The sequence below is a fragment of the Miniopterus schreibersii genome (genome assembly GCF_964146895.1).
Source record: "Miniopterus schreibersii genome assembly, chromosome: 1".
Taxonomy (NCBI): Eukaryota; Metazoa; Chordata; class Mammalia; order Chiroptera; family Miniopteridae; genus Miniopterus; species Miniopterus schreibersii.
In genome coordinates this window covers 171,301,667-171,329,560 of record NC_138101.1, presented here as the reverse complement: position 1 = coordinate 171,329,560, position 27,894 = coordinate 171,301,667, and the positions used below count along the sequence as shown (strand labels likewise).

Genomic DNA, 27,894 nt, shown 5'->3' with positions numbered 1-27,894 from the left:
AAAAAGCCTATCAATGGTGCCCAGGCAGGTGTGGCTCAGTTCATTGAGTGTCATCCCGTGTACTGAAAGGTCGCCGGTTCAATTACTGGTCGGGGCACATGTCCAGGTTGCGGGTTCAGTCCCTGGTCAGTGTGCGTGCGGGAGGCAACCGATTGATGTTTCTCTCTCACATCAATGTTTTTCTCCTCCTTACCCCTTCCTCTCTCTCTGAAATCAATTAAAAACATTTTTTTAAAGCATATTAATGGTTGCCGGGGATGCAGATGGGGGTGGGAGTGGGGAGGGGGAGGATTATCAGATGCCTGCTAATGCCTATAGAGCTCCTTCTTGGAGAGATGAAAATGTTCCAGAATTGGATTGTGGTGATGGCTGTACAACTTTGTGAATAAATCAATGAACAGTGAAAAAACTAACTGTACTCTAAATAGGTGACTTATGTATGTGAAATATACCTCAATAAAGCAAAGCTGAGGGAGGAAGGGAGGTAGGAAATGAAAGAAAGTGGGAGGGAAGGAATTCAGACCAGAAACGTCTCACCTGGAAGGGTAATTCTTCTCAGGGTTGTGGGGGTTTTTTTGTTTTGTTTTAAACTTTTTATCTTTCTATAACCATAGGCTCATAAGAAATTGGGGGGAAAAGTACAGAAATGTCTCCTGCATCCCCCATCGGTGATATCTTATATAACTATGGTACATTATCAAAAAAACTGTTATTGACACATTACAGTTAACAAGACTACAGATCTTACTCAGATAGAGATGCCTTTTTAAAAGAGCTTCTGGGTCATAATCCTTGAGGTTACCCTCCTACTTTTTTTACCTGAAACAGCAGTCACTTTGGTTGTGATTATCACAAGCTAATTGATAATTCCAGTGACAGAGATATCAGTGGATACTTTTAACACCTCCCAGTTCCTAATTTGCCTTGGGAAGAAACTAAATTACCATTAGTGAAATATGTCCACCAAAGAACATTAAGTTCATATATACTTTAAGGGTCCTTCAAAGTCATTACGTTGCTCACCAGCCTTTTTCCCTGGAAGGGAACTTGTTGAGTCTCTAGAGGGTGTTGGTGACATGCTGTGACAACTAAAGTTCCCGTAGTCTTTCCTTAGGTGGACAGAATATGCTATTAGCTACCCTAGTTCTTTCTGAAAGAAAATAGACTGTTGACAGGCTGACAGATGAGAGGAAAATATCTCCGGCTAAAGACAGTAAATAGCTTTTTAATTTCCATATGGGAAATGACAGGAAGAAATCCCTGCTAGAGTGAAGGCTTTCACTAATTCCCGAAATCCCCTTTACATCTCAGCTTTATACTTAGAAGCAAAAATTACTGCTCAATTGTCTGATGATCAGATTTCCGATGTAAGGCTTTCCTGTGTTTTGTTCTTTCTTCCTTTTATATTCTTTTTTAAAATTGATTTTAGAGATAGGGAGAGAAAGAGAGGGAAAGAGAGAGAGGGAAGAGAGAGAGATTTGTTTTCCCACTTATTTATGCATTCATTGGTTGATTCTTGTATGTGCCCTGATCAGGGACAGAACCTGCAACACTGGCATATCAGGTCAACACTAACCAAATGAGGTGCCCAGTCAGGGCTCTTCTTTTTACATTCTTAATTTCTGGCTCTTCTGCTTTAGTAAAAAATGAGGTGGGCCAGAGAAAGTCATTTCAGTTTCATAAGAAACAAGGAGGGGGTTGAAACTATTGACTGAAGTTAAGTGTTTGGCTTTGCCACAGTTGGCAGAAAAGCGTTTCTACCCAGGAGGAGATGACCTTCCTGAGGAGGGTGAGGAAGCAGGCAGGCTGGCAGGGGTCTGCGGGAACAGTCAGCACTGCCTAGGTCCTGCCAACCAAGGATCTGAATGAGAAACACCCCACACCCAGGTATGGAGCTGAGATGGACCCACTGCAAACTGTCACCAGACACTGGCTGTAGTGATTCTGGATCACCTGGCCTCAAACATCCAAGGTAAACTGATGTAAGGAAGTCCTAGAAATCACAGCAAGCTCTGGAGGGACATTTGGCTTCATGCTAAAACCTTAGGCAAAAAAAAAACAGAAGCCCAGACCAGGCATGTTAATATCAATTTGGCTGATATCTTGATGGCATGTTAATGGAATAATGGCGATAGGTAAGCACTGCAGAGAAATGAGCCCTGAAGCTGTCCTTTGATAGATGGCAAAATCCAGGAGAGAGACCAAAGACTGGTGGACAGTGGTTAAAATAAGGTCAAGGTAACGCATGCCACGAACACAACAGGGAAGGACACAGAGCTGGGAGAAAAGAAAAAGGAAACTGTCTTCTGCCCATGGCATAGCTCTTACGGTTTTAAGAGAAAATTAAGTTTTAAAAAAAGGTTTTACCATCCCTCCACCCACCCCAAATAGTAAAAGAAGCCCACACCCAAACAAGACACCCTTTACAAATATGTACACCACACAGCCTTTTACTCAAGGGTGGAGACAGATTTGCCTCCCCTGGTATTACAACGGAAAGAACTTTTCTTCCCTTATAAGTCTGTGCTGCTCTCAGCCGGCGGTGGCGTCAGCTTACAGCCCCCAGGGCGTCTATGAATAGCAGCTCAGGTAGGGAGACTGGGGGTGGCCTGCAAGTGGGACAGTGAGCGCTGCATCCTGGTTATCCTAATAGTATAACCCCGAAACACTGCGTAAAATGGGCAGGTGGGGTTAGCAGTGGTTTTCAATATTTTTTAAGCTGTGTAATCCTTTATCCAAATGAATTCTCCTGAAGAGCCCCAATATAGAGAAGAGTTTGAAGCAGACAAGCTGATTAAAGCTGGGAGGGGGTAGGCCGATGGGGAGGGGGTTCTCCCATGAGGCACTTCCTGGGACTGGGACTCTAAGCACATGTAGGAAAACCACCAAGATCTCTTAAAACAAAACCTTCATGCTGCCCTGGCTGGGGAGTTCAGCTGCGTAGAGCGCCGTCCCAATATGCCAAGGTTGTGGGTTCGATCCCCAGTCAGGGCACATACAAGAATCAACAACAAATCGATGTTTTCCCTCTCTCTCTCTCTCATCAATCTTTTTTTTAAAAGAATGTATTTCTTAACAAACAAAGAAAAAAACCTGATCCTATTTAAAAATTTAAACTGAAACCAAGGGAAAAAAGGACCAAGTGGTATAGAGTAATGGTGTCTAACGCCTGGCTCTTGGGGGGAGGGAGGGGTGGGACGGCATTACAAGGGGCCTTTCATTTATAAGCATGTAAACCATCTCACACAGATATGTAGGCTCATTTGCCCAAATGAATGTGTGTGCTGTGTGATTGATGAAACTGAAATCCATTGAAGTGTAACTGAATTCATGGTCATGTGGGAATCTATAGTTTCTTTTTAAATTAAAAAGGAATCATCACATTGGGAACCACTCCTAAAGAGAAACAATATTCCACTTGAATTAAACAATATAAGTAAATCTCCTTAACAGAATTTACAGTGGCCTTTTTTATTTTAAAGATTCTACTACCAACAGTGTCAAACTAGTTAGATGCCCTTGTCTGTTAACTACAGCTAGTAAATTGTTGGTTGGAGGATTCTGAGGCCATGTCCAAGCAGGAAAGATATGTCACATTAGATAATCATCAGATAAACACTGTCTGCCATGGCTTTGGAGGGAATAGGAAGTGAGGAAAGGGACACATGGATCCGATATCCAGGGCTGTGTCAGATAATCATCTAAGATGCAATGGTTAGCAGAGAACTGAGTTCTAATTTTGATTCTGTAGTCACACTAAACTTATTAGTAGGCAAATAACTCATTCCAGGTTTCGATTGTCCAGGTCTAAAAAGGAGGCATCCTGACTTCTGATTCAGAACAGAGTCAACTCAGACAGTGAATGCTGTACTCCTTTAAAAGCCACTGGACACACAACAAAACTGTCACACAACTGGTAAGCTAACCCAAACCTCTCCATTTTAAAGGTGAGGAAATTGAAGACCAAAAGATTATTAGCCAAAGTCACACAAGTAGAGAGCAGGCTAAAGAATTTGTGTTTCCCCCACTGGGGAGTTTTCTACAACATGAGTCATAACATGTAGTTTGAAACTTTGACTTAATTACTTGCATTAGTTCTCCTTGGGACAATTCATAATATAAGGGCTTCTGACTTGATTCTATAAAAAGATTCTCACTCCAAAAAAGTTCATGCCACCATGGCCGGCTAGAATTGATATGCCAAGGTTATGAGTTTGATCCCTGGTCAGGGAACATACATGAATCAACCAATGAATGCATAAATAAACCTACACTTTGTCACTTTTAAGCTTAGGTATTAAAAATGTTTCTTCAATAGAAAACAAGATAAGTTATACATTTGAGACACTCAGTAAACACAGTCCAAATAATAGTTGCCAATCTTGGTAGAAAATTAATGATATCCTATAAAATGTCAAAGTTGGACCCACTTAGGAAACTAGCCCCTTTAAAAAATAAAACCTAAATAAAGAAAATTACAGAATGCGAACTCAGTGGTTATATAGTCTATCTATATATTTATAATAAGAATTAACAAAGGATGGCAGAATCAGAAAATGATAGAGCAGTGTTTTATATTTCTTAACTCAACTTTCTTTGGTAAATTCATAAAATAATATGGAATTCCTTGCCATTAATAAGAAAAGTATGTTTGAATACTTTTAGTCCAGAACCTTACCAGCCACAAAAGAAAAGACTTTATAATCTTATTGTTTCAGAAGATTTTGCCATTGCAAGTAAAAAAAAATTTTTTTTAATTAAGATAAAACATCTCAAACATCTCATGATCCACTAGACACTGGAGGTGTCGTTTGTCCACAGAATGTGGAGTGAAGTGTCTGATTCCTTTCTTAAAAAGGTATTGGTATACTACACCCCTCCCAAATCAATACACAAATTTTATTGTGTCTTTAAAATATCACAAATAAGTCCGAGGAATCATCTGCCATCTTGCTGAAATTAGATCTTATTCATCAGCCTGCTGAACTAAACGTTCCTTTTTTAGAAACACAGAGACATACAAAAATTTTCTGATCTCCTTGTTTTTAACTGTTGTCGCTTGACGAATCAAAGCAGCTGAATTTGATGCAAGTTCAATGTCATTTCCTTCAAGAATTAACTCATCTTTCTGGGCTTCAGATACTGAACAAGCAACGCCTGACCTCATCTGAACCCTGCAGATGTATTCTTTGCCCAAGAAAGTTCTGATTTCAACAAGAACCATTCTCATGAATAATGGCGTTGATGGGGAAGTGAGCATACACAGACCTCATCTTACAAGGGAAGCCCAGTGTAACACCCTTGGTCATGTTCTGTACATGACTGCAGATAGTGCGAACCATGGCCAGTTCCTTCCTATTTCCCCACCATTTGTCAGCTGGAGCCTCTTTTTCTTTCCAAGGAGATGGAGCTCTACACTGATGTGGTTGAAGTACCCCCCAAAGGTGCCTCTGGGGCCCTTCATAATAACTGTGCTTCCTTTCGACATTTTCTGGAATGTAGACAATCTGATTGCTGAGAATGGTCTTCAACCTCCCAGTAGAGGTGGCAAAGAGAGGGCATTTGGTACTCCTGGAAATTCTGCTCCATCAGTCAATTTTATAATGAGTCAAAACACTTGTGATTTGAATGGTACTTAGGAACTAACCAATTGGCTGAAATATCCATTCTTCCGGGCTAGGAAGACATGAATTGTTGTTTCAGGAAGGAGAGTGCAAAAGTGACCTTCTCCTCAGGATCTTGGTCCTTACTCCAGAGAATACTCTCTTAACAACCTCTACATCACTGGGTCAAACCTTATCTCCCAACGAATGCACAGGAACTACCTGCCAACACTTGCCCTAAAGAAAGCTCCATATCGCCCAGCTGGGCATGGCTCAGTGGTTGAGCGTCGACCTAGGGTCCAGGAGATCTGGGTTCGATTCCCGGTCAGGGCACATGCCCGGGTTGCAGGCTGCAGCAGATCAATGACTCTCTCATCACTGATGTTTCTATCTCTGTCTCTTCCTCTCTCCGAAATCAATATATATTTAAAAAAAAAAAAGAAAGCTCCATAAGCCCTGATCAGTGTGGCTCTATGGTTAGAGCACTGGCATGCACACTGAAGGGGTGCAGGTTCGAATGCCAGTCAAGGGCACGTACCTGGGTTGTGGGTTCACTCTCCACCCCCAGTCTGGGCACATGGGGGAAGCAAGCAGTCCATGTGTCTCTCACATCGATGTCTCTCACATCAATGTCTCTCTCTCTCTCTCCCCCCCTTCCTTCCTTCCTCCCTTTCACTGTCTCTGAAAAGCAATGGAAAAAATACCCTCATGTGAGGATTAACAAAACAAAAAAAAAAGAGAGCTCCACAGGATGTGTTGTGTGTTTTGTTTGTTACTCTTTGAACAAAGACAGGCAGCCACAGGGTCTCAAAACAGAGTCCCAGAAAAAAATACATATACGAACAGAACCATGATAACACTGAATAAGTGGTCTTCCTAAAATGTGCTGGGAAACATTGCATTACATTCTATTATTGGATTACCATAACCATCTAAACTAGTTTCAAAACATGAATCTTTTTTATTTTCTGTTTAAATGAGAACAAACCTAAAGCACTTAAGGAAGGTGAAAACCCATCTCCCCCACAATACTGACTTACGCTGATGAACATGAAGACAATCGGACTGTGAGGGGTACAGCATTTCTCTAATATTAGCTGCTGTACAGGCAATGCTGTAAATATTTTAGCTAAGCATTTGAGTATCTGTTTTACAACACCATTTATAAACAAAAAGTACTGGGTATAACATTTTTTTTATCACATAAACCATTCTAACATAAACTTCTGCCTCCCTCCTCATAATATTTGGATTATTTCATTGTTCTACCTCCTATTCTTCCAAACATATTCAGTCCAACGGAAAAACTACATATCATCTCCCCATTCTCTTTGCCTTCAGAAACGCCTTCCCTGTAGCAATCTCATTATCAGCAGAAAAACCACACACAGTGGGAAAACCACTGAGGCAAACTCCAGGAAATACAACCTGGCCATAAAATGACAGGAGCTAACCTATGGTTTCCCTCCGGATAATGAGGAAAGGGCTTGTTGAGATAATTAATTTTGCAAATCTGCAGCCAGAGGCCCTTAATCACAGAAAAATATTTTTGATCGTTTTAAATGTGCCTGGAGGTCTCATAAGTTTCCTTCTAATGGATCCCATGATTGTTTACTGCATTTATGAAAAGTTCTGGTAGCTTCATATTTTCATTACTAATTAATTTCTTTTACAATCTTTTCAAAATATTTAGATTTAAACAGATAAATGGGCAAACAGGCCATTTGCGAAAGAAAGGAAAAATACAAATAGCACAGAGAAAAAGAATCTATTTAACAAATTTTTAAAATGTAAATTAAAATACAATGTGATAGCACTTGTCAGCTGTTCAATCACAGATTAATTTTAAGATAATACTCAGCATAGACGAGGGTGAAATGAAAGATACTTTAATACCCTAATTCAGTGTCAACTGGCAAAACCTTTCTTGAGGACAATTTGGCAGTACTTACAAAAAGCTTTAAAATTACATACCTTTTGAGCTATTTATTTCATTTCTAAGAATGTATCCTAAGAAAATGATCTGAAACATGAAAAAAAAAAAGTTAAGTTTTTAATGAAAAAACATTAAGAAAATGATTACCCTATGCAGAACATAAAGTGGAAAGAAATGCCACCATCTAAGAAGTAAATTAAGAGTTTTAATAACCTTATACCCATTAGGATGGCTAATATAAAAAAATTTCTTAAAAACACCCAGAAAATAACAAATGTTGGTGAGGATGTGTACTTTATTAGTGGGAATGTAAAATGGTACAGCTGCTATGGAAAATAGTATAGCAGTTTCTCAAAATATTAAAAATAGAACTACCATATGATCCAGCTCTAGATATATCCCCACCTCTGAGTATATATCCAAAAAAATGGAAAGCACAATCTCAAAGAGGTACTTGCACATCCACGGTCACAGCCAAGAGCCAAGAGGTGGAAGCAACCAAATGTCCATCAGTGAGTGAATGGATAAACACAATGTTGTATATACATGCAGCAAAATACTATGTAGCCTTAAAAAGGCCTTCCTTTTACATGCTACAAAAATTGATGAACATTGAGGACCTTATGCTAAGTGAAATAAGCCAGTCACCAAAGCACAAATACTGTATGACTCCACTTATATAAGGTCTCTCAAGTAGTCAAATTCATAAAAACAACAGAATGGTGGTTACCAGGGAATGGGGGAGAGAGAAAGGGAGAATTGGTATAGAGTTTCAGTTCTGCAAGATGAAAAGGTTCTGGAGATGTGTTTTACAGCAATGTAAATATACTTAATACTATTGAACTGTATACTTGAAAATGGTTAAGGTGGCAAACTTTATGATATGTGTTTTTTATCACAATAAAAAAAAGTTTTAATAAGTTGAAAAATGCTATAGCAACATTTGGCTGGGAGAAAGATGCAAAAGAGTGCAGATAAGATATAATTTAAAATATTTTTTGGCCCTGGCTGGTAGCTCAGTTGGTTAGAGCATAGTTCCAATAAGCCAAGGTTGTAGGTTCGATCCCTGGTCAGGGCACATATTAAGAATCAACCAATGAATGCATAAATAAGTGGAACAACAAATCTCTCCCTCCCTCCATCCCTTCCTCTGTCTCTAAAATCAAACAATAAATTGTCCACTACACCAAAAGATTGTGGGTTCGATTCCGGGTACGGGCAAATATCTAGGTTGCAGATCCCTCCCCCCATAAGGGTATGTATGGAAGACAACGAACTGATGTTTCTCTATAACATCGATCTTTTCCTTTCCCTTTCTCCCCTCAACCTCCCTCCCTCCCCCACAAGAATATCCTTGGGTGAGGGTTGAAAAATAACAACAACAAAATATATATATATATATATATATATATATACATATATATATATAAAATTTAAAATACTTTTAAACTTCATAAAGACATTTTCCCATATTAACATTTGCCTCCTTTGTGAGATTTTTCTCTATTTCCTTATACTTTCCTACTTTTTTCATATAGTAACCTATATTAATTTATTTTTTTAGATTTTTAAAAAATTGATTTTGAGAGAGAGAGGTTAAGGGAGAGAAACATCGATGTGAAAGCAAAACATCAACCAGCTGCGTCCCTCATGTCCTCTGCCAGGGATCAAGCTGAAAGCCAGGCATGTGCCCTGACTGGGAATTGAACCGGCAACCCGTTGGTGCATGAGAAGACGCCCAACCAACTGAGCCACACCAGCCAGCGTTATATTAATTTTTACAACCAAATAAAATAAGTTTCTGAGTTAATAGTTTCAGAATAGCCTTATACGTTCCCCACGCTAGGCAGGACATTTGTCAGAGAATGGAGTACTTTTAAGGAAAAACCCAAGATTTAGATATGGGCAAAAGAGATTACTGAGTATCTTTTCAAGGTAGTGCTATTTGTGGTCGAGCAGGTCCTCCAGGTATTATCTTTGAGGTTTTTTTTTAAACTAGGTCAATATTTATATAAGGAAAACTACATAACTCTGATGAACAAAATCAAAGAACTAAATAAATGGAGAGAGATTTCATGTTCATGGATAAGAAGGCAATATTGTCAAGATGTCAGTTCTTCCCAACTTGCCACACCCATGTTTCCATATTGTCTGTGGCTGCTTTTCTTACCACAATGGAAGAATTCATAGTTGACAGGGACAGTATGGCCCACGCAGCCTAAAATATTTACTATCTGGCCCTTTAAAGAAAAGGGTCTGTACCCCATATTCTAAGCTATTATGCTCTATATAAGATTTTACTTATTTCAACCCAATGCTATTTTTCCTCCAAAACAAAATTTAAAGTAGATAACCTCCTCGAATTTCTTTCAATGGCAGACATACAAAACTTTCTCTTAAATTAAGCACTGCATTTTTTTAAATAGAATATTCCAACAGGAAGATTTAAAATATTCATCATGTTCTTTGAGGACAAAGGGCATGCCTTTGGAAAGTCTAGAGATATGAAATAACTAGCAAAGCCCTATTATAAAAAAGTAATTATTTCATAATGTTCAAAATTTTTAAATATGGCTATTTTCCAAGACTCAAAACTGAAACACCTTCCTCAAGAATTTTTCCCCTTTTATGGAAGCTAAAACTTGATTTAACAAAAACACTTAGGCCAAAGAACTAAACCAATCCAAGTGTCATGTAATGAATCTGTATGTTGTATATTTTCTATAAGAATTTAAACTGCACTAATTCATGCACTGTAAGTATGTAACACTTAGACTGCTCTCAATAACAGTTATCTGAAAAACCCAACATACTTTGCTCTGCTCCCAAATGTTTTTCTAATTATCTATACACAAAAGAATTTAGTAAATTATATCTATACATTCTATTTACCAAATAAGCTTTTCTATCTCTAGTGATCATGGCATTAATTATTTTCATCTTAACTAATTTACAGGAAACAGAGATTTGTACCACAAAGTCCAGACTGTGAGAAATTCTATAAGACAAATAGGGTTATCTTCATAAGTAATTTGCAAGGAAAAATACTGCATGGATTTAGAGAGGCTTAAGAAATATATCAAAAACTGTAACACGTGAACCTTATTGAAATCCTGAGCTGAACAAACTTTTAAAAAAGTGAAGGGTAAATTTGAAAACTGATGAGATGTTCAGTAATTTTAAAGAAATAATATAAAAATTATTATAGGTATGACAGTGGTATTTTAACCTTGCTTTTAAAGAGAGTCCTAATTTTTTTGGACATAAATACTAAAATATTTACAGAGGAAATTATAAGATGTCTGAAATATGCTATAAAATAATCCCAGAGTTGATGAAAAGTAGTTGGTGGTAGAAATGAAAGATTAGTCATGAATTGACAATTGGTGAAGCTGTGAGTATATGGAGGATTCTCATATTAGCTATATTAGTAATTCTACACATATGTGTGTGTAGGAAATTTTAAATAATAAAACTTTTTTAAAAATCTTCATGTTCACTCTACTCAAAACAAGAAAAGTTGGGATGGAAAGCAGTAAGTCTAAGGGGGAGCCATTTTAGGAAGACTGGAGGGGGTCACGTTTGTGAGGTGTCATTCGATTTTGGATTTTCATCTTAATAAACATCAGTCTATTAGAATAATTTCTGTTATCTGGTATGATAGGCCGAACTTTGAATAGAACCTGTGAATATGATATCACTCTCATGATTACGTTATATTATGTGGTCAAAGGGAGATGGCCTGGGTCGGCCAGTCCTACTTAGGTGGGGCCTTAAACAGAGCAGTTTCCCCGGCTGACTGAAGAAGAGAAAGTCAGAGAAGTGTGTGCTCCAGCCAGTCTGGGAGAAAGCAAACATGCATGTGTGAACTGCCAAAGTGGGCCGCATGGAATGTGGGTGGCCTCTAGGAGCTAAAAGCTGTCTCTGGCTAACAGGTAGCAATCCTCACTCCTATAGCCAAAAGGAAATAAATTCTGCCAACATCCAGTGAGCTTGGAAGAATCCCCCGCACCCCAGATGAGAACTGCAGCCTTGGCTGACAAGTAGGTTTTAGCTTGGTGAGACCCTGAGCAGAGAACCTAGCCAAAACATGCCCAGACTTCTGACCTGGTGGAATTTTAAGCCGCTAAATTTGTGGCAATTCGTTACGCAATAATAAAACTAATATACCTGGATAAGCATCTTATACCTGAATAGAACCATAGTACCTCAAAGTCTACCATCTCTGCACATGAGTTTATGATCCCACTGGCACCAAGTGAGTACCTAAACATCAAGCCATTTAACTTTTTATGCAGTGTTTCTCAAAGGATCATGAATCCAAATTTGAGAAACCTTGAGCTACATAATCCCTTATAAGTGAAATATTTCTTTTCCAACACACACAGTTAGCTTTACAGGCAAGATTACATAGTTGAGTGCTTTTTACAGTGTAAAGGTTTATACAGCAGAAAAATCCTGCAAAATAATCAAATGGAACAAGTTTAAAGCAAAGTATGACTAAGCCAAATGTACCACCCAAACCCTAGCCTACCATCACAGCAGGTACAAAATAGTGCAGAGCTTTCTCTCCTTGAATGCCTACCCTAGCTCACAAGTAGGAGGTATAAGAAAAATATAAGCCAGATTCCACCACAATAAAAATTTCTTTAGACAGTTTCCTATGTCTCAAGTGGCCCATAGATATTAAAGAATTATCACAACTATTTTTTGTCCATCTTTGTACATCTATTTATTTTGAGAAAAATTTGAGATATACATGAGGAAAAGAAATGGAAAAGTAAGTCATAGATATTATCCCTAAGGTCTAAAATTATGCTTCTAAAGTTTAACTTAGTCTGATTCCTTTTTTGAAATAACAGCTTTATTGAGGCATAATTCACACACTATAAACTTCATCCATTTAAAATGTACAGTTAGTATAGTAGTGTGTGTGTGCTCCCCCCCCACCCCCCTAGAATTTGTGTTTCACTTTCTGTGGTTTCAGTTACTGGCAGTCAACCATGGTCAGAAAATAATAAATTTCCCCAACCACTGACATCATCTGCTCCTGACATTCAACCATCAACATGGCTCAGATGATCCAGGATCACACAAAGAAGACGCTCCTCCTTCTGAAAGATCGTCAGAAGGTCAACGGTAGCATCACAGGCTACATCACAATGCCTCGTCATTCACTTCACTTCATCTTATCACCAGGCATTTTATCATCTCATATCATCACAAGGTGAATACAGTACAGTAAGATATTTTGAGAGAGAGACCACATTCACATACCTTTTATTACAGTATATTTTTATAATTATTCTATTTTATTACTAGTTATTGTTGTTAATCTCTTACTGTGCCCAATTTATAAAATAAACTTTATCATAAGTATGCATGTATAGGAAAAAACGTAGTATGTCTAGGGTTTGGTCTCCCTATGGTTTCAGGCATCCTCTGGGGGACTTGAAACATATCCCCTGTGGATAAGGGGGGACAAACATATATCTACAACCTGTGTAACCATTACCACTAATTTGAGGACATTTTCATTACCCTATAAAGAAATCCTGTATTCTGTCATTGTTTTTAACTGTCATTCTTTCCTTAATACCATGTCATGCTAACACATTTTCTCCAGCACAACGCTGGCCATCTGAGACTCAAAATCAGCATGTAGGGAAGAAAGGAACTGAGGGCAGAAGACTTGATCTGTAGGCATAACAAATACAGTCCAATCTCGTTTCCCATCTCGAACAATCCGGTTCTCCACCAAGCTGTCCACAGAAAAAAAGTCTCGGTTGTGGAACCAAACTTTGTTATTCCACCTGCCAACCCTTTCCTGCTGCTACCTCAGCAGACAAAAAGCTGTCAGGCAACAAAGGAGGGAATGCTTTTGTTGCTGGCGAGATCAATGATGAGCACAGTTTTAAAACATAAAGAGGCCATCAAGAGTGCTAATGTTGCTAAGGGTGTGAAAGAAGCAATGATCACAGACAATTGAGGAGGTAGAAAAACTGTATTTGATTTGGATAAACAAAAAGCAGTTAGCCAGTGACAGCATTTTGGAGGCAGTGATATACGAACAAGCAAAGATGCTGCACGCTGACCTGAAGACACCCCTGGAGCAAGTGCTGAAAGTGATTCCTTTAAGGCTAGCAGGGGGTGGTTCAATAAATTTAAGAAAAGAACTGTTTGTTTATAGATTAAAAGTACATTAGACAAAAATTGTATATAAGAAAGGTTAAAACGGAATCACTGGGGGTCTGGAACAAATTAATTAAATTTTCATTATTTCTAATGGGGAAAAAAATGATTCCATTTTCGAACAAATTGCTTCTCGAACAGCCTCCTTCCAACATGAATTAAGTTTGAGAACTGAGGTTCTACTGCATTGGAAAAACTGTCATTTGGGATTGTAGAGTATTGCATCCTATAACTAATGCTGTGAACATATCTTTGAAAACACCAACATGATCCAAATAAGCAAAACGTGAAACTACTTGCCAGTGAAAGCAACGAATCTTTCATTGGGGAGACTCTTCACCTACTGCACAACGTAACTGGTTTGTTTTAGAAGCTGACAGCAGAGAACGACCTGAGTTTTATTTAAGTAAAACAAGAGTTCTATATTCCAAAGGAAAAAATCTGGGATTTAAAACAGCATTCTGAAATGTTTACACACAACATTTAAACATATTTTTACATTCTAAAATGAATGAATGATGTTTTAAAATGTTTTATGAGAAGGTCCATAAAATGCCCAGTATAATATTGTGCCCTGAAACTCAGTTATTCTCTTGCCTCTGCTATCCTTGACAGAAATCTGGATCTGAAATTCTAAGCAATATCTGAGTGAAAGGAGCCATTTCATTCATTTCCCACCTTTGGTAGTTATAACTCTGGGACTCTGTACTCCTCCACGGTGGCACATGGCATAGGCTAAAGAAGGAAACTTGCAGGAAAAAAAATCTACCCCACGTTTATGAAGCCAGAGAGAAAAGTCTGATGGGAAACTCCCTAAGTTAAACTTAGCTGTGAAATGTTTAGATCCTTCTTAGGATGTAGATTTTTCTAGACCAGAAGCTAATACTAAGAGCATTTACTACTACTCTCCCACCTCCTTTATCTCAAGGGCACTCTAGGTGTTGGCCATTTGTGATAGGGTGGTTTCTGTTTCCTTATCTTTTGAACAATAGGTTAATATGCAAACTGAATCCTCTCAGAGAAGCATCCTGACAAGTCTGCCAAAAAATAATACAGGTTCAAGATTATTAGAAGCATTAGGTTCCATGTATCAGATAGCGCATGCTATACCACGTGCAAAAGAGCGATCCTTTTCACAAATTCTAACTTCTAGAAAAGTGAAAAACAAAAAAACAAAACATTCAAGCCAAAATGGATGCAAAAGTTTTAAAAATAAAAAATTTAACCAGCCAGCCATCTGGCCCAGCACACATCTGCAACTATAACCACACTTGCCAAATGCAAAATCGATCGTTTGCTCTTCCCTCTAGTCTTCAGTCCTGGCTAAATATCACAATTACCTGGGGAGCTTGAAGTATCCAGGAGGTGGGGCCCAAACCCCAAATCTACTGAATCAAAACCCCTAGGCATCTCTTCCTAATTTCTGCCATGAAGAATTCTGATGCTGCCCTGGCCGGCTTGGCTCAGTGGTTAGAGCGCTGGCCAGTGGACTGAAGGGCCCCGGGTTGGGCTCTGGCCAAGGGCACGTACCTTGGATGTAGGCTTCATCCCAGATCCCAAATCCCAAATCCCAAATCCCGGTTGGGGCACGTGCAGGAGGCAACGATGTGTCTCTCTCACATTGATGTTTCTCTCTCCCCCTTCTGCTCTCTCTAAAAAGCATGGAAAAAATATCCTGGGGTGAAGATAAAAAATAAAAAAAATTCTGATGTACATTCAAGGTGCAGAACCAACACACAGCACAGCCCTTGGGAAGAGGTAGGGATCCTTTCAAAAGACATACCTCTGCCTCTGAGAAGGGACTCTGGTTTTTACCTTTTAACTGAAACTGTGCTTCCCCAAGCATACTCTTTCCATTGGTTAACTGAAACTTGACAACATTCTCCCTTTGTACACTGAAAATCTTATCAATGTTTTTCTGAGAGGCAAGGCAAGTTTGAGTGTTGCCAAAGCTCAAGTTTTAGAGTCAAGTTTTAAAGACATTCTTGTTTAAGGGTGAGAAAAAAATGGAATGTCACTGCTAATCCTTTTCAGAGCTCTTCCCACAGGCTGATTAGAGGCTCTTTTTTCTTTTCTTTTTTTTAAAGCATTTTGGCCTTTGGCAGTAATGACAGAGATGACCTTTTCTTTCCCCAAAGCTTCATCTTCCTCACCCAACAGATACCATTACTGATCTACCAACATAGGCCATGGGCTTCAAAGTTGTTTACCCACTAGCTCTGGTGGGCTTGCCCTGACCCAGCATCAGTGTCTCACAGAGTCCCCTGTTGTGACCAAGGACATGTCCTTAAAATGTGGCTGGCCTCCCAGGCAGTGGTCATGGAAGAATGGAGAAGTGACCCCAAAGGGCCTAATCCACTGACCTTTACTTTGCTCTAACCAACTGCCCAAATAAATAAAAACAGCAGGGTAGCTCGGGTTTCCCAGATGAATTCCAATTTATCTCTAAATATCCAAGCCGGGTCCAATGTTTAAAGTTCTCAGGCCATTCCAAATCTGTTAACTGGCTCTCAACTGAGGCTGATTTGGCCCCCTGGGGGACATTGGGCAATGTCTAGAGACATTTTTGGTTGTTACAACTGGGGGAGAAACTGCTAATGGCATCTAGTGGGTAGAGACCAAGGATGCTGCTAAACATCTTATAGTGTACATCATAGCCCCACACAACAAAGAATTATCCAGTCTAAAATGCTAATAGTGCTGAGGTTGAGAGATCCTGGGTTGGGCCATTTCCTAGCCCACTGCTGGATAAATTTTGAAGATACTCTCATCACAATTTAATGTAGTTTATTTATTTTTTAAAAATATATCTTTATTGATTTCAAAGAGAGGAAGAGAGAGAGATACATAGAAACATCAATGATGAGAGTCGGCATTGACCGGCTGCTCCTGTGGGCCCCCGACTGAGGATCGAGCCCGCAACCTGGGCATGTGCCCTGACTGTGAATCAATCCTCCACCTCCTGGATCCTAGGTCGACACTCAACCACTGAGCCACGCCCGGCTGGGCTGTAGTTTAAAATGCGGATCACAAACTCAAATGCCTTCAAGGGCCAAGTTGCTAAAGAAATATCACATAAACAAAGTGGCTGTGTCTGAGCCACTACGGTGGGGTGAGGTGTACGACAAACCAGAATATAAATGCTCACTAAAATCATTCCATTTTGAAGAATAACACTGTGCTGGCCAAACAAAACATGACAGCTGGCTACATCCATCCTGGGTACCACTGGTGGTCAAACTCTGGTTAAAGAGAATTATCACTTTAAACAGAACTAGATGACCACTCAAAGACACTGCGTAGCCTTATCACATGAACCTTTCTGAGAGCTGACAGAGGAGAAGGTGACTAGAAGCTGTTCAGTTAAGGAGAACAGACTACAAACCCAGTATTGAGGGTTTAGCTCAACCCAAGGACAGGGTCTCAGGTGCTAAGGGCAATGGCCAATGATCTCCATTCTAGGAAACCCAATGTTACACAATGCCACATAAGTGAGGTCATTTTAAAATGATAACTTTCTCATAAAATTTTAGAATTTTCATCTTGTTTCACAGATGAGGAATGAGGCCCAAGGATGTCTAAAAGAATTGCCAAGATTACCCAAATCTGTCCTGGCCGGTGTGGCTCAGTTGGTTGGGCATCATCCCAAGCACCAAAGGGTTGCAGGTTTGATTCTGGGTCAGGGCACGTGCAGGGTTGTGGGCTCAGTCCCCAGTAGGGGGCCTGCAGGAGGCAGCTGACTGATGTTCAACTCTCACGTAGATGTTTTTCTCTCTCTCCCTCTACCTTCCTCTCTCTCTAAAACTCAATTAAAAATCTTAAATAAATAAAAAAGATTACCCAAATCTGAATCTAAAATCACCTGGTGTTGCCCTGGCTGGTGTGGCTCAGTGGTTAGAGAGTCGGCCCACACACTGAAGGGTCTCGGGTTCACTTCCCAGTCAAGGGCACATATCTCGGTTGCAGGCTCAATCCCCAGGCCCCGGTCAAGGGCACGGTCAGGGCATGTGCAGGAGGCAACCAATCAATGTGTCTCTCTCACATTGATGTTTCTCTCTCTCTCTCTCCCTCCCTCCCACCCTCCCTCCCTCTCTCTCCCTCTCTCTCTCTCTCTCTCTCTCCCTCCCTCCCTCCCACCCTCCCTCCCTCCCTCTCTCTCTCTCTCTCTCTCTCTCTCTCTCTCTCCCCCTCCCTTCTCTCTAAAAGCAACGGGGGAAAATATCCTTGGGTAAGGATTAACAAAAAAAATTTTTAATCACCTATTGGTGTTTCTTTTCCCCTGTGCAATTGCAAAGCAGCAACCTAAGGCAAAGGAATTTCATTCAAGGTGTCAAACATTCGTGACTAAACTATCTACCAACATAAATAAGTTATATGTTAAACTTAAACTAAACCCACTCAGCATCATCCTCTTTCTCATCAGAGAAGTCATTAACACGTTTGCCCCAAGTCACTGTTTTAAGATCTCTTCTCCACATAATGGAAAAATTCAAAGCAGGTTAAATATCTCCAGCCCTCCCTTCAGATCAGGCTGCAGAGAGGAAAGCCGAGTCAGCAGGAACACAAGAAGGAAGCGCCATCTGAATATCCCCACGTGTATGCATGCTTTCTGCTGGAGGAATTCCTGGCCTGAAGAAACAGTATAAACAAAGGCAATCCAGAGGGAAACAAATGATAAGATAAGTGAAACCCAGTAACTCCCTCTGTCCTCCCGTCCACCTTTCTTCCCCGAACTTGTTCCATCAAAAAAACAATCTGAGCGCTGGAGAATTAAAATGCAAACCTTCCCCTCTCGGCTGCCACATGGCTCCCCATCCTAAATTAGGAGGTTCAGGGGAAAGATGTGTTTCTTTGTAAGGTAAGAGACTGTGGCTCCCCTTATATGGAAACCGGCAGCCTGGGGACAGCAGTCTCCCTCTGCCCACAGGGAGGCTGAGAGAGCAGACTGGCAAGGAAGCCGTTTACTGGTCCTCCGGACTCAAATTACAGTCCAAGGAGTGTAGTAGGAAACAGTGGAGTATGGAAGAAAGGAGGCCTCAGTCATAGCCTCAGAATACTGGGTCAAACTAAAAATAACATATATTTTTTAAATTTTAAATTAATCTCTAACAGAAAATGTCATAGGCAAGGACTTCTATAGTTGGAAGTATCACCTACTCACAGATTGTCAAGTTCCACATGGGTCACAGAGGTTTTCCAGTCCAATCCAATCTCTATTCTTGATTTTAAAAACACAAAAATATAATAACAGGCCATTCATTTAACCATCTGAAAACCTTGTGCAATCTCAGCCATGAGCTTCAACTTCAGCACAATTCATTCCACATCCTGACTCTTAGTTTGAATTATCATTGAGAGCTGGGGTTGGGTGGGCACTACCTCTAATGCGATCTCCATCACCACACACAAACAGAATGGCAAACAAACAAATGTTATTGTTGTTTCTTTTGTCACCATTATCCTAAATCAAATAACTACTACTGTGGGGTAACTGTAAATGCATTTAAACAAAATCCTAAGGATTTACCTTGGATAGAACAACAGGACATTTTCTGTATCCACCATTTCACCAACTATCAAGAATAAAGTAGAGAGCGCAAAAAGGTCCTTCAGATGGTTAAATTTGCCCATTCCATTTTCTTTAACTTTTTACAATAAGTTTTGTGATAAATTGTCAGGATTTAGGAGGGCCCCAGATCTAGCCCTGTCACAGAACTGCAGGTTCTAACTCAACTCGTGTTTAGATATGTCACTGCTTGGTTTTACCAAATCTCTATGAAACAAATACAAATTTATGCCTAGACACATATGAACAACGTGACCCACTCGGTGAATGATGGTGACTACCATCCCTCACTCTGCTTCTAGGGTGCATTATCTGTAGAAGCTTATGAAGAACAGTGAAGCCCAGAAGTGGCACCAAAACTCACACTAATGACTTCAGTCACACCCCCAAGAAAGGGAAAAGACCCCGGCTTGCAGGGCTTTGACAAAGTTTTAGGAAGCGTTCCCCAGTCCTGACCCACTTTTCACAGGCAGATACCTGTCAGAAGCATATAGTTCCTTGGCAAACTGCCAGCAAAGCTTTGCCTCTAACTCATGGGGTCTGAAAAAACTAAGACACCCCCTTCCATCAGTTCATTTTATAATATGGCACCATCTTTTGCCCCTAGTGGTGATGGCGAAGCACTGATATATGCACAGTGTACTGTCCACTCTCTTTTGTAGCCAAAAGCATGAGGAGTTTGAAAAAAAAGGTGACTAGGATTACAGGTGCAGTTTGTGGCTCCAAAACAAGTCAAACTAACCCCATGCCCTTGACCTGGTTTGTACGTCACTAACAAACTGAGCTTAGCCAACAAGCCAGAAAATAAGAACCCATCTCAAAAACAAAAGATGGACATCTGTATTGCCCAGACAATGCCCAATGCTCAGATCTGGGCTATCTACTTTTGGAAGTCTAAATTCAGAAAGTCCATCAGATGGGCAACATTTGCCAGTCTCACAAACTTTTTTTTTAAGAAGTGAAAAACGACAGAGACACACTTAATGGGTAACCCTAATTACGTGCCTGGCAGAGGCACAAGTAACCTTCAGCTCCAATCCTGATGCAATATATAGAACAGAATGAGCTCAGGTTGTCACTAAAGGTGAATGACACACTTAGGAAGTGTAACAAGATGAATGAAAAAACAAAAAGCTTCTGAAATCAATGTCTGGTGAATGAATATTACGTTTGAGTAGCCTAATGACTAACAAGTCTTTTGTTTTTATTTTCATTCCCTTGCAATATGCTACTAGGGCATAATTTTCCTATTATTTCCCCAAATGACACAGCTCATGTTTTAGTGAATTGTCTTCATTAATAATTGTCAAAGTGGCACAATATCCAGTTTTAAGCCAAAAGGAAAAGATCTATTGTAAGTCAGGAAATCTCACTGACTGCATTGGAAATTGAACTTGCTTCCCCAGTTTTCCACATGTAATTCACAATGGTGACTATGGTTTAAAAGAATTACAATTGTATATTTGGCACCAAATTTGCTCCACTGTAAAAATAAATAAAAGTCTTTCTTCTGAGGTGGGGGAAAAAGAGCTGTTTACTATCTAAGACTACCCAATATTAGATTACATGTTTGACTACTGCTTGAGTTTTCATTATTTTCTTTTCAAAGAAGCTTTTACAATTTATGTTAAAAGACAACAGGGAAGAGGGAAGCTAAGAAGTTGTGGAAGTCTTAACTCTCCAGGCAGGCTCTGTGGGTCTGTTCTGGATAAGAAGGGCTTTCTTCAGATAAGGGATTCAGCCTACTGAAAAGTTATCTCAGGTCATAAAGAGGGTCTGAGGCTGGACAGGCTCCAAATAGATTTGGAATATAAGAGCATTTCCTTTTTCAAATAGTTTGCCTATCATTCACATAGCAAACAGAAGGGAGTTCAACAGTTTTATCACTCAAATAAGCAAGTGCACCATTTTTAATTTCATGCAACATTTTCTGCTCCAGAAAATCAGACTATATGACACTATTAAGTGTAAAAGCATTTTTACCCTCAATCAACTCAGCATTTACTGAACTAGCACTATATCAGAATTAAGAGATGCAAAGGAAGTTGTGGTTCCTCCAACTTGATGGAGAGAAAAGAATACAATATATAGGAAAACTAAAGGCAAGACAAGAGTGTAGGGTGTGAAGAACTAGACTGCCTGGTTCCTCAACCTGGCCTGCTACTTATAACAGCTGTGTGACCTGAGCTAGGCAAGTTCCTTAACTGCTTCATGCCTGTTTCCTCACCTATAAAATGGTCACAATAGTACCTCCTTGGTACAGTTGTTGTGAAGAGGCAATGGTTAAGCTCACGTAAAATAGTAGGAAGGGCTTGGCACAAGGTAAACACCTCACATACCCTGACTACTACTATCACATTAGCTGTAAGTATTATGTTGTATAGTCAGGCTAAGGGCTCTAAAGAGGAAGCAGAAGTGGGTGGTGAAAGCTGAAAGACAGGCAGGGAAGGCTTCCTGGAAGCTGTGACACTCCAGCTGGATCTGAAAGCACAAGGAGAATTTAGATACTCAGAAGAGTGCACATTCCAGTTGGGGGGGGCCATTACCACAGAAGTTCACAGACATAGGAAAAAACAGGAGTGCTTAATCATCAGCAAGGAAAATAAGCCCACCAAAGCTGCTGAGGGTGTATTTGGTAATCTCAGTTAAATGAGAGAAGGAGGCTTAGTAGGCTTGTTGCTGTGCTCCTAGGATTTCCCATTTAACCCATTTTTAGACACGTGTATTATGCAAACTCACTCTGAAATGCTTAGTTCTCTGTTCATGGAACAGTGGAAAGGATGCCAGAAAATAAAAAGGAAAACACTTTTCTCCCTGAAGAAATAGTCTGCTAGAGTGGAATGTAGGTCACCAAAATCAACTTGCATCTCATCTTTATCTGTCCCTCTTTCAGTGGGGGTACTAAGTGGTGGCTTGAAGGAAGCTGGGTGGGGTGAGGTGGGGGGACAAAGATCCATCTTCAATTCCATTCTCTACCCACAGCTCTCAGCCACTCTAAGCACAATCTATATAAAAAGACAGTACACTTGCTAAGTGATGGTAGCAAGAGAAGGGTAACAGGCCAAATATATGGTGACGGAAGATGACTTGACTTTGGGTGGTGGGCACACAATGCAATGTACAAATCATGTATCATAGAAACGTACACTTGAAACCTATATGGCCCTACTGACCATGTCACCCCAATAAATTTAATAAAATAAATACATAAATAAAAATAAAAAGAGAAGCATCCACAGCCCCGGCCTGCCCCACCCTGCCCTACCAACATACAGACATTGCCCTCCTTACCTATTTCTTAAATGTTACCTGTGCTATCAGTTGCCTCTAAACTGAGTTCTTGGGAAAACTACTAAGAACTGACGCTACGAGTGTTTAAAATATATATTCATTTAGAAGTTTTCCTTCATTACCAAGTTAGAAATTGTAATGCCAAAATAAGTGACAGTAGTGCACACTCCTTATTCAAAGAAAAGTCACAAACAAAATAGAAAATTTTCACTCTGGTGCCCCCTCTAGAGATTAAACAAGGTGGCTAACGTAACTTGACAAAACTGCTCTGTTTCCTGCAATCTGAAGGACAGACTTGAACACTTGGAAATACCAGGAACATGACATGAAGCCAGGGAGGGCCCCACAGAAGTTACAAGCTCTGTGATTATTTCCTGAACCAAACACCTAAGGTTCTCAGTGGTACCAAGCTTTGTTGGAAGAGCTTGCTTCCCCTGATCCACCAGCTGTGACTTTTTAAGGGATTTCACAGAACTCAAGATTCTCAAGCCAAAGCCACTCTTTATACGATCCTCCAAATATTTACAAAATGTAACACTCTCAATCTTAACTATATTTTGTTGGTAAATACCTTATTTCTTCTAATGACCATACTACCAACAAAAAAAAGCAGCTTTCTAAACAAAGTAGCTCAAATAAAACCACACAGACACAACACACACATTCTTAACTCCCAGAGCGTGTCCACAAAGCAAGAAAGCCAGGATTCAAATTCCTTGGCATCTATTCACTGAGCTCCTGTGGGCACCACCCAAGGGCATGACCCACCACACCCTCTTCACTATCACACCTCCTCACTAATTTATACTTCTGAAAATCCAAAGAACCCGACTTACCAGATGGTAACAGAATGTTACAAATATTGGACAAATGGCTCCCACCCTGTTCCTCCATCAGGTCAGCCAGCCCAGAACAACTGATCTGTTTATAGAACAACTCCATCCCAGATGAGAGCACTATTGTCTAGCTTTTCTTCCCAAATGGTGCCCCAGGAGCCACTGGTGGCCTGGCAAAAACCTCTAGTTATCTTTGTCTTGGTCTCTCTCCCTGTACTCCAGCCATACACCTCCTGAGAAAGTTATCTGGGCCAAGGATAATACAATGGAGAGAAATCTAGAAATGTCTGGTCTGGGGTAATAAGAATTGTGTTAAGAATTATAGGGGACCCTGGCCAGGTAGCTCAGTTGGTTAGAGCATTGTCACAATATGCCAAAGTTTCGTGTTCTATTCCCAGTCAGGGCACATACAAGAATCAACCAATGGATGCATAAATAATGGAGCAAAAAAATCAGTGTTTCTCTCTCTCTAAAAATCAATAAATCTTTATAAAAGAAAGAATTATAGGGGAGGAAAGTCTATGTGGGTGAATGTATTCCAAAAGCAAATAATTACAATATATGTCTATTTCAAACATATAAGTGGCCTTTATGCTTCAAGTCACATGCTACACAGGAGTTTTGGTTTATGCTGAGATGAAATTGCTTGACAGAAAGCTATGAGGAATATTATAATTGATGACAGAACTATCAGTGGAAAGGATACAGATCTTGGATCTCCAATCATGGCTCTACTACTTAATACTGATTCCACAAATATTTATTAAGTACCTACATGGACAAGCACTGATTTAAATGCTGGAGAGACAAGACAAAGACCCTGCTCTCGAAGACCTTTGAAGAGTGGGGGAAACCCCCATATATCGGAATTGATGTCAGAACTATAGGGAGAAAGTAAACAGATAATTAAAGGTAATGTTTGTTTCAGTCAGTGATAACCTAGGGTAAAAATAAAGAGTAAGTGATAACCTCTGATCCTGTTTCCTGATGGGGAAGGATCTACCTACTTAAAATGAGTTGATGATGTCAACTACCTGGCACATAGCATTCCCAAACATTTACCTGCATACAAATGCACATGCATAGACACTCACTGATACACACTTTCCCCCCCTTAACAGCAATATCTGGGATAATACACCTTGGTATGAAATGAAAGCAGAAGGGAAACAAAATATTTGTGTAGTCAATTACACTTATTTCAATTAAGTTGCAAATAATTGCATTCAAAAATGGCAAAACCTAAACAATTAATTCTAACATAAAAGAACAAATAGAAGTCCAGATACTGGGATAACAGTAGCAGTATTAGAAATAATATAAATAGTAACATGGCTGCCTTGTCCACTTTGAAGGCTTGCCATGAATAGCCAGGTTATTTTGCCATACAAATGAGGCTCAGAGATATTAACCCAATGCCACAGGATTAGAAGCTGGGTTTAAATTCTCATCGTCAGATTTCTTTAAGGAAAATAAAAGACAATGACCAAGTCCTTCTTAGAGTCACAAGATTTTATACCCAGAATCAACTTTAGGAAACCCTCTGTACCTTTCTGTCCACATCACTTATGACCGAGGTCCCCAGAGGTAAAGGGTTAACCCCAGAGTGGGGTAGCCAGTAATGACAGAGCCAGAGTAGGACCTAGGGCAGGCTTCCTAGAACTCATCCCAGCCAGCTTCACTCTCAAGTGCCTGCATCCTCTAGGCAGGCTTTTAGATTTTAACAGAACCGCAAGGGATGGCAGTGACTTCCAGAATTCAATTCCAGTTATTATTTGTCCTTAAAAGCTTCGAGGGAGTTGCACCTAGGTCAAACTGAGGACCTTTACTGGCGGCCAGGGAGCTCTCTTCCAGCAGAACAGAGGGCTCCCTCCTTGGGAAAGCTACCTGCAACACTGTAATAATCCACGGTGCTAGGAAAATGAAGCACCTAGCCTGGAAGGGCAAAGAGATCTTTCCCCTGTAATTTTCAGAGTCTGCCTTAAGAAGAAAGCTCCAATTATTTCCGGGGAGGGAAGTGGAGAGAGGAGGTAGTGGCACCCTGAGAGGGAGAGGGGCTAAGAACTGTGTCCGAGCTGTTGACGCGAAAATGGAGAGAGCGCCAGGGCTGTGGCACCGGTGAGCAGAGGGCAGCGGGGCCCAGGGCGAGCGCCTGACCACACTCCCTGGCCACTCCCTCCCCGCTGCCCGCAGAGCCACCTCGAACCGAGGCGGCGGCCGGAGCGGTTAAGATTCCGACGGCAGGAGTCGCCATGGCAACGGGATTCATCTTGCAGACAAACTCCGCTTCAATGCACTGGGTCCCTCTCGGGCCTCAAGAAACTACCAGTTCGATGAGAGCAGAACCCGTCACGGGTGGGTGCCATTCGCTCTCGAGGCTCACCTGCGGGGGGAGACGGGCAGGGGGCAGAGGGGGGCGGGGCTGGGGGAAACGGGAGGTTGGCATCTCTTCCTGGGTCCGGGGCGCCCCAACCCCAGGCTGCGAGCAACCGGAGTGCAGGGCCACTAGCGGGGTTTGATCCGTGCGTGAGCGAGCGAATGAACTAGGGTGCTAGGGACCGCGAAGGGCATCCAGAGGGCTTCTGTGGAGTTCTCGGGCCTCGCTCGCGTCTCCAGGCGGAAGGCGAGCGGATCACAAGTGCTGCTTGGATTTTCCGCACAGGCTGGGAAAAGCCGGTGGCCGAGCCCTCCGGCCGCGCAGCGAGCCCTGTCATTCGACTACTCGACATCCTCCACGGCTTTGCCACCTCCCGCCCCGGGCTCCGGGGAGCCGCCTCACCCAGCTCAGGTGCTCTTTGTGGAGGGAGCCATCGGTGCAGGGGGACCGAGATGCTCGCTCCACGGCGGCGGGGCGGGAGCGCTCTGCGGCGCCGGCGTCCGTCCGTAGGCGGCGCAGCCTCCGCGCCGCGGCCGCCGACACCCCTCGCTCGCTCCGCGGCGCGGGTTTCCCCTCCTCTCCCTCTCTCTCGAAACCTTCAGCTTACAACTTTGCCGAATTACAGTTACCCATCCCTTTCGTGTCAGCGAAGATGCCAGGGGTGGCGGGGGTTCCGCTCGGAGCCCCTCCTTCCCTGTCGCCACCTCCGAGGCCACCAAGCCTCAGGGTTCTCCCCCTCGGAGCCTCCGGGCCACCAGCTCCCGACAGCAGCGGTGCGCGCAGCCCGCAGGCGAGGCCACGACCCCCGCGCCCCGGCTCCCGGTGACTGCAGTGGGGCGGGCGTACCTGGTACCCTGCCGGCTCCCTGGGCATCCGAGCGCCTCTCAAAGAAAGGAAGGAGGGACCCTCATCCTCTGGGGCGCCTTCCTCTGGGCTCGCCTCGCTCTGCGCCGCGCTTGCAGCCATTTTCCCAAATCCAGCTTGGCAGCCGGGAGCTATCTAGGTCCTGTTCCCACCCAGACCCAACCTGAAGGACGGGTTTAATATTTACCTACTGGTCGCGGAGCCTCGGAGAGGGAGCCTGAGGGCGCGCGGCGAAACCAGCGCGGGACCCGAGAAGGGCGCCCACCCCCACGCCACCGCGCGGTGCCACTTAATGAATGAATGCGGCGAGCGAGGCGGCACGGCCCCCTTACCTGAGCAGCCCCTGCATGCTGGTGAGGCGGCTCTGCGCTCCGGGTACAATGGGATCCGGTTAAACAGTTTCCTTCACAGCCTCTCGTAGGTTACTAACTCGCAGGTGACATCACCCTCTCCTCCGCTGATAGGATACAATGCGGCGCTCACTGCGCATGGACTGCCCTGTCCGCCCCGCAGACTCCTGGGAGTTGTAGTCCCAATTTCCCAAGAAGAACCCGGGTAGCTGGGCTACTGGGGTTAGTCGAACTACACTTCCCGACGCGTTCCTCCGCCTGTTTGGCTCCGCCCCTAGTCCCGCCCCCACAGGGACCCGCCCCCTCCCCGCCCTCCAGCTTTGCAGTGGTAGCGGTGGTCGTTCAGAAGCTAAATTGCGGACAGCGCGGGCGAAAGGGGGGGGGGGGGAGCGGCATCCTGCGGTCGTGCTCTTTGACTTGACCTCCATTCGCCGGGTGGGGGCTCTGAGGGCCCCGAATGCTCCGGGGCTGGCGTGCACCGGCCGGGCAGCTCTGACCCGCCGCGCTCTGCTGGCCCCAGCTGCAAACAGAAGATTCAGCCTCTCACTGCCCTCGCTACGCGTAGCAACTAATTAATGGGACGCATGGGTTTCTGGGTCACACGCAGTCCGGGAATCCCCCGCGCCCCCGGGACGAGGCGAAGCCCACTCTGAGGGAGAGAAATAAATCCCGAGGGCACCACTCGGTACAGTTTACCTCTCTGTCGTCCCTTCTCCCGTTTAACGGAGTTCGCCGGGAAGAGCTCAGCCGGCCGAGCTGACAGTGACGGAGGCTGTCACTAATGAAAACGCCGCGTAACCGACGGACGGCCGCCCAGCCCGCCGCCCGCGCCGCGCCTGCGGCTGCAGAGATACTGCTATCGCGCGGCCGCGCTTTTGT

General features: G+C 42.3%; 1 protein-coding gene and 1 pseudogene across 4 annotated transcripts in view; both read right to left on the bottom strand.

The window, feature by feature from the left end:
* Positions 1 to 27,132, bottom strand: part of DAAM1 (dishevelled associated activator of morphogenesis 1) — a 152,645-nt gene extending 125,513 nt beyond the window's left edge. The window contains exons 1-2 of one of the 3 annotated variants that reach the window (XM_081120014.1): positions 26,998 to 27,080; positions 7,578 to 7,626 (exon numbers count right to left, since the gene is read on the bottom strand). The gene's annotated coding sequence lies outside the window, so the exon portion shown is untranslated. Of the gene's footprint in view, positions 1 to 7,577; positions 7,627 to 26,852; positions 26,873 to 26,997 lie in introns of those variants that run through there. The other 2 variants (XM_081120013.1, XM_081120016.1) reach the window with 2 other exon arrangements.
* On the bottom strand, positions 4,967 to 5,667 carry LOC308552156 (large ribosomal subunit protein uL6 pseudogene; annotated as a pseudogene). The gene is made up of 2 exons: positions 5,648 to 5,667; positions 4,967 to 5,532 (listed from the first exon to the last, which is right to left on the bottom strand). The product of its transcript is annotated as a large ribosomal subunit protein uL6 pseudogene (transcript).
* Positions 27,133 to 27,894: the final 762 nt, after the last annotated feature.